Source organism: Astatotilapia calliptera, chromosome 3, assembly GCF_964374335.1.
Source record: "Astatotilapia calliptera chromosome 3, fAstCal68.1, whole genome shotgun sequence".
Lineage (NCBI taxonomy): Eukaryota > Metazoa > Chordata > Actinopteri > Cichliformes > Cichlidae > Astatotilapia > Astatotilapia calliptera.
The window spans coordinates 12,277,453-12,290,060 of record NC_137424.1 but is presented as its reverse complement, the minus strand read 5'-3'; the positions used below and the strand labels follow the sequence as shown (position 1 = coordinate 12,290,060).

Below are 12,608 nucleotides of genomic sequence, written 5' to 3'. Positions count from 1 at the left end.
AAATGCACCGTATTTGATAGGGCGGCCACAAACGATTATTTTGATAGTCGACTAGTCACCGATTATTTTTGCGATTAGTCGACTAATCAGATCATGTATCCGTTGGACGTAAAACGTACAGCTTATTGCACCAGCAGCATCTGCTCTTATATAACTATCATTAGCTTACAGCTTTAAGTGTTTCAGGTATGTGCTAATTAAAAATAAAGACAAGATGATAGCTTATTAAATTTTAATGTAATTTGCAGATTGTTTCGGTGAAGTTTAATAAACTCCTTGCTATCTAAACTATAACGGGACACCGTAGTATATTCTCGAGCATCTCACACTTCTGATAATCAGCTGTCTGCTTGACGTTTATTCAGCTGTGTAAAAACTATAACTTTAATCTCAGCCAAACCGATTTACTCAGGAACAAATAAAATACTAAAAAAAAGCCAAACAATAACATTTTTAAGTTATCTAAGTGACTTATATATCATGTTTAACCAGAGTGGAGAAAGATGGCGGTGGGTTTGAAAACGATTTGCCGGGAGTCCGGTGCTCTCACGGGCTCTAGTGACCTATCGAGCTACAGTGGGGCAAAAAAGTATTTAGTCAGCCACCGATTGTGCAAGTTGCCCCACCTAAAATGATGACAGAGGTCAGTAATTTGCACCAGAGGTACACTTCAACTGTGAGAGACAGAATGTGAAAAAAAAATCCATGAATCCACATGGTAGGATTTGTAAAGAATTTATTCGTAAATCAGGGTGGAAAATAAGTATTTGGTCAATAACAAAAATACAACTCAATACTTTGTAACATAACCTTTGTTGGCAATAACAGAGGTCAAACGTTTACTATAGGTCTTTACCAGGTTTGCACACACAGTAGCTGGTATTTTGGCCCATTCCTCCATGCAGATCTTCTCGAGAGCAGTGATTTTTTGGGGCTGTCGCCGAGCAACACGGACTTTCAACTCCCGCCACAGATTTTCTATGGGGTTGAGGTCTGGAGACTGGCTAGGCCACTCCAGGACTTTCAAATGCTTCTTACGGAGCCACTCCTTTGTTGCCCGGGCGGTGTGTTTTGGATCATTGTCATGTTGGAAGACCCAGCCTCGTTTCATCTTCAAAGTTCTCACTGATGGAAGGAGGTTTTGGCTCAAAATCTCACGATACATGGCCCCATTCATTCTGTCCTTAACACGGATCAGTCGTCCTGTCCCCTTGGCAGAAAAACAGCCCCATAGCATGATGTTTCCACCCCCATGCTTCACAGTAGGTATGGTGTTCTTGGGATGCAACTCAGTATTCTTCTTCCTCCAAACACGACGAGTTGAGTTTATACCGAAAAGTTCTACTTTGGTTTCATCTGACCACATGACATTCTCCCAATCCTCTGCTGTATCATCCATGTGCTCTCTGGCAAACTTCAGACGGGCCTGGACATGCACTGGCTTCAGCAGCGGAACACGTCTGGCACTGCGGGATTTGATTCCCTGCCGTTGTAGTGTGTTACTGATGGTGACCTTTGTTACTTTGGTCCCAGCTCTCTGCAGGTCATTCACCAGGTCCCCCCGTGTGGTTCTGGGATCTTTGCTCACCGTTCTCATGATCATTTTGACCCCAGGGGATGAGATCTTGTGTGGAGCCCCAGATCAAGGGAGATTATCAGTGGTCTTGTATGTCTTCCATTTTCTGATGATTGCTCCCACAGTTGATTTTTTCACACCAAGCTGCTTGCCTATTGTAGATTCACTCTTCCCAGTCTGGTGCAGGTCTACAATACTTTTCCTGGTGTCCTTCGAAAGCTCTTTGGTCTTGGCCATGGCGGAGTTTGGAGTCTGACTGTTTGAGGCTGTGGACAGGTGTCTTTTATAAAGATGATGAGTTCAAACAGGTGCCATTCATACAGGTAACGAGTGGGGGACAGAAAAGCTTCTTACAGAAGACGTTACAGGTCTGTGAGAGCCAGAGATTTTCCTTGTTTGAGGTGACCAAATACTTATTTTCCACCCTAATTTACGAATAAATTCTTTACAAATCCTACCATGTGGATTCATGGATTTTTTTTCACATTCTGTCTCTCACAGTTGAAGTGTACCTCTGGTGCAAATTACTGACCTCTGTCATCATTTTAAGTGGGGGAACTTGCACAATCGGTGGCTGACTAAATACTTTTTTGCCCCACTCTAGTGGGTAACAGACGTCTCCGAAAACGTCGGAGCGCTTTTGAAAATATGTGGTGTCTTGATAAACGGAGCAGATATTTGAGGTTTACACAGCTACATTCTCGCCTGAAAATATGTTGAACGTTTATTTTGTGACCCAGAAAGAATAATAAGAGTAATATTAAAACTAACTAGCTGCCGCCATTGTTGGAAACTGAGCTGGGCTGCGCTATGAATTCTGGGACAGAGCTACTTCTTCTTCTTCGGGGTTTAACGGCAGCTGGCATCCTTGTACATGCAGTGCCGCCATCTTCTGTTTCAGTCCGTTATTACACTCTTAAATCATACTACTTATTCCTGCGTCTTTTGTGATTTTACAAAGCTTCAAACGACGCGTTGACTATTAAATCAGTCGTTGATGAATTTGATAGTCGACGTAATCGTGACCGACGTAATCGTGACTAGTCGACTAATTGTGGCAGCCCTAGTATCTGATAGCTTGCTGCAAGACCTCACACCGAGCACATCTACTGCGGGTGTGGTGCCTGTTATCAGACCCGGAGTTAGCAACATACCCAAAGAAACCGAAGAGGAGAGTCCTGACCCCTAGCCCTGCCAGTGTAGCAGAAATGATGATGGATGATGATGGCAGCAGCAGCCGTTCTTCTCTGCGTGTGTAGCTTTATGTTGTTCGTGTGTAATTTACGTTGAGTAGGTTAACCACGTTATTGCATTAATACATGTAAGGTGAACTAGCAAACACCGTCGTAGTTACATGTGGCTGTCTTCTTGTTTGATGGCAGATACTCCCTTCACCCTGGCCAAAAAGGCTAAAATGACCAAAGAAAAAGTGGAAAACAGCTAAACATGAGAGGTGGCCCCACCATCTCCACCTCTTTTTAAAGGAACTAACTGTAATCTGAAGCTTCAAATGGAACTAAGACTTCCTCCACTAGGTGGCAGTGTCTGATGAGAAAGTGTTAGTTGAGCTGGCCTGGAGTCAGAAACAGGAAGATGCAGGATTTGGGCTGAAATGGGGAAAAGTGGTTCGCACTAGTGCCTTAAAGCAAGAAGGTTGTAGGCTGAAGCTTGTTGGCCTTTCTGTGGAGGTTGGATGTTCTCCCACAGTCCAATGAAATGCTGCTTAGGTTTATTGGTGCTTCTAAATTGGCTGTAGGTGTGGATGTGAGAGAGTGCTTCTCTGTCTCTCTCTGTTGGCCCTGTGATGGACTGCTCACCTGTGCAGGTGGACCACGCCTCTTGCCCTATGACAGCTAGGGCAAAGGCTGCAGCCCTGTGAGCCTAAGCTGAATAAACAGTTAGCAAAAATGATCCATAGATGGCCTGAAATCCCCCAGTTAGCAGTTTGGTAGATAGCTATGACATGCTAATCCCATCCAGCAGCTGTATTCTACCTGTAAGCTGATCCCTGCTGAGCAAAAGCACTTTTTCATATACAAATTACAACCTTTAATAGAAACCTATTGGTCAGCATCTTATTAGCCTGCTGTTAGCTTCATTCCACAGAAAACTGAGAGAAACTAACAGAGTTGATAAAGAATAAAGAGAAATGTGCTGATTTAAAGCCTTTGAAGTGCTTCAGATGATCTCTGTCCACTTCTGTCCACTCATTCATTCATGTAAGCTTTCTAATGCAGCTTTGATCTTCACAGTCTGCTTCATGAAACTCATTCTAACCCTGAATGTCAGAGTGTTCCTCCTTCTCTTTCCCATCATTCATGCTGGCAGTGGAGGAGATTTGGATGTTGGACTGTGTTTTGGATGATGTGTGTATGTTTGTGTTGGACTGCTGTCTGTAAAGCAAACGCACATTTTGCTTTGGATTTCAGTGTCAGACAGACTTTAAGGTGGAATGAAGAGTTTGAGAGTTTCACAGTGAATTATCCAGTGGAGGATTTTTCTTCTTCTTTGAAGGTTTGAAATGTGAACATTGTTCTGTTGCAGTCAATGGACTAAACCAGAGAAGAAGAAAACAGACTTTACCATGAAGATCCTCAGTGTGGATCAGTATAATATCAACCTGATGTCTGCAGTTTAGTGTCAGCACAACTTTCACATCATATTCATCTCAGCACAACTAAAACATGCTGACTGACTTCAGAGTTTCAAGTTTACATCCTGGACTCTCCAGGAAACCACACAGATGCTTCACTCCTGCATCCTGCAGCTGGTTGTTGTTAGTCAACAAATAGGCAGGGCCATTACTCAGGTCTAGCTGTCTCAGATGGGAGGGGTTGGACTTCAGCGCTGTTGCCAGATAATCACAGCTGATGTCTGACAAACCACAGCCCCTTAATCTGTATAAAGAATGAAAGATGTAAGTTTATTAGACAAAGTGTGAAATTAGGGCTGCACGATTTTGCATAAAATGAGAATCACGATTTTTTTGTTTAGAATTGAGATCATGATTCTCTCACGATTTTCTTTTCCAATATAAATATTTATTGCGCTTATTAACAGCACAAGAACTTCTATAACAGTTGAGACTGAACATAAAAACCATAAATAAACATAAAAACAACAAATGTCTCACGTTTTGTCATTGCCGTAAAATGTTGTACTGCTTGAAATTCCACCTCCGCCGTTGCTCGACACTGCGTGTATAGAGCAGGTAGTGCAACAATAGAAAAATACGGGGCGGGACGGCACTGTGTAGCGTTTGTCTAGGGTGTTGATCGTTTTCCTAAATCCCTCGTTTTGCACAGTGTTGATGGGAGCCATATCTTTGGTCAGGTGATAAGTGATAGCCTCCGTAATTTCTTTGTGCCTGCGGGAGTTCGACGGGTATAGGGAAGCGCTGTATAAGGTTCCCGTTATTGATGTTTGGGTGGTTGACCGGGACGGATTTTCTCCTGTCACTTTCTCGTCATCCCTGACGTGCTCTCCATTGTTTTTTCCCTGCTAATATTAGCATCACACGGCACAGCTTCTGTATCACGTGGTATAAGGCTCCGCCCTTGTCATTTCTTGAGCAGGAAGAGTGAGCGCTTGGTTTCATGCAGAGTACGTCCCAGATCAAAATGCGGTACAATCGTCGTCTTTTTTTTTTTTTTTAATTGTTGACATTTGGAAATGAGATCGCACATAAGTATGAATTGAGATCGCGATTTTCTAACAATTAATCGTGCAGCCCTACTTGAAATCATTCAGTGTTTCATCATCTGTTCAGAGCTGAAGAAGGTTCAGAATGTAGAAGTTTAGAAAATGGAAACTCCAAACAGCTGAAGCCAACAGGAAGCAGCTTCAAACAAACACAACAAGAGAAAAAACTCTGAATGTTTCACATTAAAGTCGTACATTTATCATAAAAACAGGACAAAGACTTGAAAAAGTCGTGTTTTTACTTCCAGGAACCACAAGGCTTCACTTTTAAAGGTGAAGTGTGAAAGAAATGGACATATTTGAAGTCCAACACCTTTTTCCAGTCACATTATTAACCCTTTAAGACCTACCATAGAACCAAGTCCGCTAGAGGTTATATTATATGTTTACATGCTGTGGTGCCATTTTTGGGAGCATTTCAAGTTGATATACATCAATACAACCATTATATCCCAAATTTTAATAATATGTCTGAATTAAGTGCAATTACATTTACATATTACATACAATTACATATTAGTAATTACATCCATTGCAAAAAAGTGCAATAAACTACAAAATAATTTAAAATCGTTTTACTTTTTTTTAACATATATTTCTAGTTAGAGAAATTTAAGAGGCTTATCCCTCAAAACTGTAAATACAAAAAAGTTGCACAAAATTGTTTCCCACCACAGGAAATTTATTTTAAGTGTCTTAATAGTTTTATTTTTTAAATACACCAATTTTCATATACTGCAGGAAAAATGAAAATAAATATTATAATGTAAATTTGCAAAAAAAACAGCATTTGCATTAAAATAAACTATTTCCAGCAGTGCAATATGAGTCCTAAGCATCCCAGAAACGACACAGAAAGCCATGAAGTCAAAGATAACTTTTAAAAACACCAGTATAAGCTCATAAGGCCCTGATGGTAAAAAACTACATTTCCACAAAATGACATCACTCCCGCTTTTGGGCAGGACATGGAGGACATATGATAGTTCGCGCTGATGGACGTAGGAAATGTTACAAATAGCTGATCGGATCGGCGAAGCGTGTTTCTGGAATATTATGTTTTTGTTGCTGCAAGTGATTTTTATGCAGTTTTTGCAAAGCTTTATGTGGAAGGAAACTGTGACCGAGGACAAGCTGATGGCATAAGATGTAAGTACAACTCCTCCGGTTTCATATGCAAAAAAATTATTGCGCTAGCTTACGTGGTTGCAGTGTTACCGGGATTTAAAAAGAGTTACTCAAAACAGAGCGTGCCCGCTCCGACCGGCTTTAAAGGGTTAAAGCAGACAAACTACAAGCTCATTTTCATTCCAACAAGTCATCTTCTGACCTGGACTAACAACACTGGTCTCTATGTGCAGCTGGCTGTGAGACCAGTGCTCAGGGAGCGTCTACAAAGTGCAACACTGAAAGAACATCACACACTCATTTGCTTCCATCATCCAACCTGAAGAGGAAACAGACGGCTCCCCTTCAAAGTAAAAGCTGCTCCTTTTGGACACAGTATCAAAGAAAGTCTACAGTATAACATAGAAAAGACAGAACAAAGTTTTGGTTGTTTTTAAATTGTGCAGAAATGAAACTACACTAAGCTCAATTATGTGACAGACATTTCATCCCATGTCAGTTTGGCCTCATCCTGGGCCGGATTATCCAGCACACACTCTGACCACAGGCCCAGGGGCCACGCATGGCTCCATCCAAGAGACAGGAAACAAACCAACACAATAATAAAAAGCACTATGTGATCTTCTTACATCTTCAAGACAAACATAGTAAAAACATGAGCATATTTGTTTCCTGATAAAATGATGTGACAGGTAGAACAGAGTAAAGTGGTGGTGTTACAGCCTTTCTCCCCTCTGCTGCCGAGGCTGTTAGTCTCTCCCAAACTCAGCTACAGGACTTCCAAATGAATGAAAGCAGCAGAAGTGGCTTTACAAATGAAAGAGGAAGAGGAGAAGAAGAGGAGAGGGAGGCCACCCTGACCATCACTCCAGCTGAAAACATCACACTTCCATTAAAGTTGGTGAGGAAATGTTGAGCAGGATGAGCTGCTGGCTAATCTGGAGGCTGTAGCAGCAGCTCACAGTCACAGTGGATTTCCACTCATGAAAAAGCTCTGGCTGCTTCATTTCTCATCTCATATCAGAGACTTTAAAGCTTCACTGAAGCTGTACTGTGATGCTTCCATATTCCAGTGAGGCCTCCATAATGATTTCAGCTGTTCTGTACACACACTGTGTGCCCTGTATGGCTCAAAGTCTCTGCAGCCTGTTTTTATCTGCTATCATCAGATCTTCATCATCCTCATTCACATCCCTCACACACTCTACAGCCTCATCAGCACTGACTTCATCTTCACTGACTGATGGAGCACAACATGAACCTGTGGAGGCTGAAACACTGTCCTGTCAAACATCTCCCCGTCACCACTCCACTTCTGTCAGCCTTTAAATGAACCCTGCTCAAGTCTGTCACTTCTGTTTGGAGCCAAAAGGAAAAACTGTTGTTCAGTCGTTTGGAAAGACAACATTTCTGAAAGCACTCAAACTTCTTCACATTTGTCTTCAGACACATCCTGAACATGTAGGAACTAAAGAAAGTTTCAAACATCAATCAAAGACCTGAAATATAGAAAAACAACAACAGCCGCAGTCAGTGAACTCACCTCAGAGTCTCCAGTCGACAGTTTGGACTCTCCAGTCCAGCACACAGAAGCTTCACACCTGAATCCTGCAGCTTGTTGTTACTAATGTCCAGCTCTGTCAGATGGGAGGGGTTGGACTTCAGAGCTGAGGCCACAACTTCACAGTGAGACTCTGAGAGTCCACACTGAGTCAGTCTGTGATGATAGAAAAAATAAAATGTGTTATTATAAAAGCAGAAAATCTGCATTATAAACACAGACTGAATATATATGAAGACAAAACAGAGTGAGGTCATAATCTGATGAATCTGCTCTTCACATCTGTGCTTCAGCTCCTCTTACTGTGTTTGACATGACACAACGATTGAGTCTCTCTCAGACCTGCAGACTTTTAATGAGAATCTTTGTTTGGCTTTAATCTGCAGATGAAGGAGGAAGATGGTGTCACATTTAGGCTTCCATAATGTCCACAGTCTGTCACTGAGATCTGATCCAGAGTCAGAGTGAAGACACACATTTGGACTGTTTCCTGTTTTGACTCCAGAACATTTTGAATGAGTTCAGCTCAGTGAAGAGTTCCAGCTGGAAAGATGATCTCTGTTTGCTACCTGCTGTCAGGTACGACTGTTCACGTCCACACGCAGGAAAAACCTGCTGACTGTTACCAAACGGAGCAGAAATCTCATCACTGGACAATAATGATGAATGAACTCAGAGCTGCTGATATCAGATCTGATTTCAGGGGAACTAAACACAGAAATGATTGGCTCATTTGAGCTTTCTGAGCCATTATCTGCTGCTGTGTCGCTAGTTGGCAGAAAATGATTTTTATTCCTGTTCAGGGCTTCAGTGTTTATGAGTCCAGATCCAGGTGACAGCAGGTCAAAATGATGTTACCTGACTGTGTCCAGCAGCAGACTGTATTCACTTTGAATGTTGTTATAACCTGACATGGATCAGTTTGTCTTTGATTGGTTTGTAAATGTCACTGTTTCCATTGGACCTGAGTGACGTACAAAGACAGAGAGGGAGAGAAAGGAGAGAGAGGATGGAGACAGCAAAGAGAGAGCAAACACAAACAGGTGAGAGTGGACAGGTGACCAAGGTCAGCAACCAATCAGAGAGCTTCTGTTTGACCCACAGTCACTGATGATGACTGCACATAACCAAGCAGTGTGTTACTCTGATATCAAATATGGATCCTGCTCTTATAATAATGATGATCAGATGATATTATTGTGTTATTTTGTAGCTGAATACGATGTTTGTGTGATTATCAGTGAAAGAAGCAGTGAGGAGGATGGAGAGAGAGAGAGGACAGAGGGAGAAGTTAGAAACACTAAAAGGATTTTTCATGGATTTCATGGATGATTTGAGTGATTTCCAGCAGGACACTTAAACATGTCAGTGGACGTCCTAAAGAACATATTCACTGATATGAAATGTGTCATTGAACAGGATCAATATCAGTGGAAACATGGTGGAAACAGCTGTGACTGCATGGATGTGACACACTTCAAATCTGTTCTCCACTCTTGGATTTGGGATCCATGGAGCTGCTGCTGAGTCTGTACAATAAAGGAATGGTGTGGAAGGTTGCAGCGTACGGACACAAACACTTTGTGGTTACAATCTGATTTTATTTTCAACATTAAACTACTAACCTACACTGATCAATGATGTTAGTGATCACATCTGGACTCACCCAGCCTTTCTGCAGTTCCTCACAGCTGGAATCAGTCTCTGTCGTCCCCGCTCTGATGTTTTGTACTTCAGCAGGTCCAACTCATCCAGAACCTCCTCTGACATCTGCAGCATGAAGGCCAGAGCTGAGCACTGGATCTCAGAGAGTTCCTTCTCTGATCTGTTCTCTGACTTCAGGAACTCTTGGATCTCCTGAAATAATGAGAGGTGGTTCATCTCCATCAGACAGTGGAAGATGTTGATGCTTCTGTCAGGAGAGATTTTATCACTGTTCATCTCCTTCAGGTTGTTGATGACTCTCTGGATGGTTCCTGGACTGATCTCTGTCTGACCCAGCAGACCTACTAAGAGTCTCTGGTTGGACTCCAGACAGAGGCCATGAAGGAAGCGAACAAACAGGTCCAGGTGGCCATTTTTACTCTGGAGGGATTTCTCCATGACTTTCCTCAGAAATACATCAAGTGATTGGAGATCTTTGTTATCAAAAAGACTGAAAATCATCTTGATTAAAGATTCTGATTTTAGAAACATCTTCAGCACCTCTGTCTTCCTGCTGGTGTGACAGTGGAACATGTAGACAGCAGCCAGAAACTCCTGAATGCTCAGATGAACAAAGCAGTAGACTGGTTTCTGGAAGATCACACACTGTCTTTTGAAGATCTCTGTACAAACTCCTGAGTACACCGAGGCCTCTGTCACATCCAGACCACACTGCTCCAGGTCTTCTTGGTAGAACATGATGTTTCCTTTCTCCAGATGTTCAAACGCCAGCCTCCCCAGCTTCAGAAGAACTTCCCTGTCAGCCTCCGTCAGCTCCTGTGGACTCGTCTCACGTCCCTCATGGTACTTGTTCTTCTTCCTCTTTGTCTGAAGCAGCAGGAAGTGTGAGTACATGTCAGTCAGGGTCTTGGGCAGCTCTCCTCTCTGCTCTGTAGTCAACATGTGCTCCAGAACTGTAGCAGTGATCCAGCAGAAGACTGGGATACTACACATGATGTGGAGGCTCCTGGATGTCTTCATGTGGGAGATGATTCTGCTGGACAGCTCTTCATCACTGAATCTCCTCCTGAAGTACTCCTCCTTCTGGGCGTCAGTGAAGCCTCGTACTTCTGTTAGCCTGTCAACACATGTAGGAGGGATCTGATTGGCTGCTGCGGGTCGGGAAGTTATCCAGACAAGAGCCGAGAGAAGCAGATTTCCCTGGATGAGGTTTGTCAGCAGCTGGCTGACTGATGACTTCTGTGTGACATCAGACAGCAGCTTCCTGTTGGTGAAATCCAATGAAAGTCTGCTTTCATCCAGGCCGTCAAAGATGAACAAAAGCTGAGAGACAGCCAGCTTCTCTGCTGTGACCTTCTGTAATGTTGGATGGAAAACATGGAGCAGCTCCAGAAGACTGTACTGCTCATCTCTGATCAGGTTCAGCTCCCTGAATGAAAGCAGAACCACCACACTGACATGTTGGTTCTCCAAGCCCTCTGCCCAGTCCAGAGTGAACTTCTGCACTGAGAAGGTTTTTCCAACACCAGCCACGCCGTTGGTCAGAACCACTCTGATGGGTCTCTGTTGGTCAGGTAAGGCTTTAAAGATGTCCTGGCACCTGATTGGAGCGTCATGGAGGGCGTCCATCTTGGAAGCTGTCTCCAGCTGCCTCACCTCATGTTGGGTATGAACCTCTTCACTCTGTCCCTCTGTGATGTAGAGCTCAGTGTAGATGGTGTTGAGGAGGGTTCTACTTCCTGTTTCCTCACTTCCTTCAGTCACACGTTCACATCTCCTCCTCAGGCTGATCTTATGTTCATCTAAAACCTCCTGCAGACCAACATCTGCTGAAAGAAAGAAAAACAATGAGACTAAAGAGAAAGAAAACTCTTCAATGTCTGAACAACACAAGAAGTCCAGTTTTCAGAAATGAGTCCATCAGCAGACAGATGTTCAGTCTTACTTTGTACACAGCTGCTCTGACTGACTGTCTGCAGTCCAGCTCTGCTTCTGGATCTTTCTCCACACTGTGCAGAAGCTCTGATGGTGACACAGAAAAGTCAAAGTGGAGATACTTCTGTCCACCTTTGATTAGACTCATTATAAAAAGGAAAACAAAGTTTGAACACAGTCATGTTTCCAGTTCACTGACTTACATTTATTCCATGGACACTCACTCTAACCTGAACCACAGCTACAACCCAACATTGTTGAGGCCTCATCTCCTCCTTTCCTGACTGTAGAGGTTAAATAGGCAACAATCAACAAATAAAAGAATTTGGTTCATTTCAAAGAAATTCACACGGTGACCAAGTAAAGTAACCGTAGTAAAGGAGACAACATCCCGTTGATGGTGGGATTATTTGAAAGATTTGCTTTAGTCACGTCACCAAATGCAGTTGAACCACCCGTGGATCCATGTTTGACCATTCTACCACTCTGAGCTCTGCTTTTGAATCATTTCATTATTATCATCATTCATTTATTCATTCTTTGGAGGGGGGCTATTTCCTAATGCCGCCCTAATAAGCTGATGTTCAAGGGGAAATATAACAGAAACTCTTTCAGTGTTATTCATTAATAAATTAACAGATAAACTGTGAAGAAGAAAAAAACTGAGATTTAAAGGAGAGAGTGAGAAACATGATCATCCATCCTCATAATACATGTTTATCAGTATCTGCTGTGACCATACTGCAGTAATAACTACAAGTCTACATTTCTGTGACTGTTGATCAATCACAGCAGGAATCTGAGCTCATCTCTGCACACAGAGCAGCTTCAACTCTGGGATAAACTGCTCGCTTCACGTCCTTCTCAGCTCACAGACACTCATCCTGATATTTTCCTTTAACATTTGATGGTATAATTCATCTGAGTTTACACTTTATCTGCATGAATACAGAAAAACAGAGCCAAACACCATAAACCATCAGTTTCACCATGTAGAATATATTGTTGTTTCCTTGCTTTTAATTCAGAGAAAAACTCTGA

The 12,608-nt window shown here is 42.6% G+C and overlaps 1 protein-coding gene across 1 annotated transcript in view; it reads right to left on the bottom strand.

Annotated features, from left to right (window-relative positions):
* Window positions 1-4,338, bottom strand: part of LOC145425170 (ribonuclease inhibitor-like) — a 291,209-nt gene extending 286,871 nt beyond the window's left edge. The window contains exon 1 of the mRNA XM_080298163.1: window positions 4,273-4,338. The gene's annotated coding sequence lies outside the window, so the exon portion shown is untranslated. The remainder of the gene's footprint in view (window positions 1-4,272) is intronic.
* Window positions 4,339-12,608: the final 8,270 nt, after the last annotated feature.